At 44.6% G+C, this 2,957-nt stretch overlaps 1 pseudogene; it reads left to right on the top strand.

Moving 5' to 3' along the window:
• Positions 1–1,044: 1,044 nt before the first annotated feature.
• LOC147728139 (28S ribosomal RNA) lies at positions 1,045–1,991 on the top strand (annotated as a pseudogene; the record flags this gene model as incomplete).
• Positions 1,992–2,957: the final 966 nt, after the last annotated feature.

The following is a 2,957-nucleotide window of genomic DNA, read 5'->3' as shown; positions in this document are numbered from 1 at the left end:
CTTGATGTTGCTGGTCGCGAGCGAGGAAAAAGTCGTGCCAGGATGTCATTTTGCTTGCTCGCGGGCGCCAACTTGACATTGAGGACCGCGAGCAAGCCAAAAATGACCGCTGCACTATACTATGCGTGTTTGCACTATGCTACGTGCAGTCCGCGTAGTGCGAAGTAGCGCAAACTTCGCAAACTACGCAAGTGTAGTGTAGTGCTTTGCCCAGGCCTAGTATTTACCCTCAATGTAATGATGTTGCCCTGGCTGATCTAGGTTTCCAAATGTCTTTCTGATTTAAGAAGAATATTTGCCTGACTACTTTAATGGACATTCTTAAAATTTGCCTAGTATTCATGGACAATTAACCATTAAACTCAATGCTCAGATGTACATGGTTTTACACCACACATGTTTTATTCCTCTTAATATACTGCTTTAAGAATGTTTGTTTGTTGATTTCTAAATCTACTATAGGTGCACATTTTGAGTTTGCATATAAAGTTGTTTTCAGGTAACACGTTTGAATTTAAATGTATATTTAGAATTAGGAATGTTTAGTCACTAGATTTAGATTATTACTACAGGTGTGTGTGTGTGTGTGTCTATTTAGATATACAAGTGTACATCATGATAATTGAAATTTGTTGAAATCAGGATAAATCTCAAGTAATTACCTACACATAATCAGTACATTTCACACATATCACACATTGATTATTAATGTCCTGCTAAACATATCTTAATTTTCTCAATTCTGTTTGTAGACAATTTCAATTGTTAGAATAGTACTGGAGAGTGTTCCATCTTTTTCCTATACATGATTCCAGTTCCTGTGAGGACAGCTTTAAATGTGGATGTACTACGGAATAAATGTGTTGGAAGCAAGATCGATTTGGCACTGGTGGGCAGCAATAATACTCCGAATGAGCCACTGCATGGTGGTATAAATAGCCAAATGCCTCATCATCTAATTAGTGACTCGCATGAATGGATGAACGAGATTCCCACAGTCCCTACCCACTATCTAGCAAAACCACAGCAAGGGAATGGGCTTGGCAGAATCAGCGAGGAAAGAGGCCTCTGTTGAGCTTGACTCTAGTCTGGCACTGTGAAGAGACATGAGAGGTGTAGGATAAGTGGGAGGCCCTGAGTCCACTGATGAAATACAGCTACTCTTATCATTTTATCACTTACCCAGTGAGTCGACTGGTTGAGCCCCATGGTACTCTTGCTTCTGGTTCTAATCATCCGTCACAATCCGGTCTGGGACAGTGGCAGGTGGAGAGTTTCACTAGGGTGGTTCACCTGTCAAACAAAAATGCAGATGTCCTAAGGCAAGCTCAGGGAGGACAGAAATCTCCAGCGGAGCAGAAGGGCAAAAGCTCGCTTGATCTCGGTTTTCAGTATGAATACAGACCATGAAAGCGGGACCTCATGATCCTTCTTACTTTCTGGGTTTCAAGCAGGAGGTGTCAGTAAAGTTACCACAGAGATAACTGGCTTATGGTGGCCAAGCGTTCATAGAAGCGGCGCTTTATGATCCTTCAATGTAGGCTCTTCCTATCATTGTATAGCATAATTCAACAAGTGTTGGATTGTTCACCTGCTAATAGGGAACATGATCTGGGATTAGACCATCATGAGACAGGTTAGTTTTACCCTACTGATGATGTGTTATAAATAATATTCCTGCTCAGTTCAAGAGAAACCAATAGGGCAAAGTTACCATTTGTGGGATTATGACTGAACGCCTCTAAGTGAGAATCCCCCTAAACCGTAACAATGCTGCTTTGCCGTGAAGCCTTGGTTGGTCTGGGATAGCCAGCCTCTTAGGCCGGTGTGTAGAGCTGCTCGATCAGGGACTGAAGTACCTTGGGAAGACCCAGAAAGAACTCTGTTCGATTGGGCATAGTTGGGTCTATTTGGCAACTGTGGGCTGCTTGGTTGGAAACACCTGGCTTTGGCCCCAGTCAGGGCTTCTGAGCCACAGAGCGGACAGGACGGGGCTCCTCTGGGTGAAGGAGCCAGGAGGCCTGGGTCTGCGAGCCCAGGGGGCCTTGGGTTCTCTTCTATGTTGTGTTGTGTCATAAAGTGGATACTGCCCCTGCGTGGCTGGGTTCAGAGAATCTGGACAGGGCCCGGGGGGGCCGTGCTGGACCATGGGGAGGGCACCCTGGTCCTGGGCTCCGTCCGCTAGCCTGCTGCATCACAAAGGGCATGAGACAGGGGTCCTGTGTGACTGGGGAAGCTTCTCCTTGCTTGGCTGGGTTCAGAAGCACGGAATTGGACCAGGGCTCCAGTTGGTCCTGGGGTGGGAGCCCCCTCCCTGTGGCCCGCCGCGTTTTCAAACGCCCTGGAAAACCTTGAAATATCTACACATATGACCCCTTGCTGAATTCAGATATTTGTCTAGTTTTCAGAGAAAGCTGAGAAGATGGTAATTTTAGCACTGCAAACCCTTAGTTTATGTCATTTGCAGGGAAAAAAACAGCCGCTTTCTTCTGCAGCACTTGTTTCCTAAAAAAAAAAAAATAATTATCTGCATTTTGTCTAATTTCTCTGTGCCCTCCAGGGGAATCCACAAACTCTGGGTACCTTTAGAATCACCAGGATGTTGGAAAAAAAGGGAGCACATTTGGCATGGATACTATACGTGGACAAAAAGTTATGGGGACCTAAGTGTAAACTACCCCATATAGCGAAAAAAGGTCTTAGCACAGGGTGGGTAAAAGTCCTGGCTTTGAAGGGCTTAATAAGTTGGATTTGTTTTGTTTAGGCAGTATGGGTGTGCTGGGGACGGCACATTTTAATTTACCCTAGGGTTTCAAAACTTTTTACACCAAGCCAGCCAACTTAAATATATTTTGAACTGCCTATGGGCAACCAGCAAAACAACATTATTTATGTGTGCATAAAGCTTGAGACCATTTTAGGTATGCACATCATGAGTTGCCAGAAGCAAAATGACT

Source organism: Lissotriton vulgaris, chromosome 3_1 (genome assembly GCF_964263255.1).
Source record: "Lissotriton vulgaris chromosome 3_1, aLisVul1.2, whole genome shotgun sequence".
Lineage (NCBI taxonomy): Eukaryota > Metazoa > Chordata > Amphibia > Caudata > Salamandridae > Lissotriton > Lissotriton vulgaris.
This window is presented reverse-complemented; position numbering and strand designations above follow the sequence as displayed.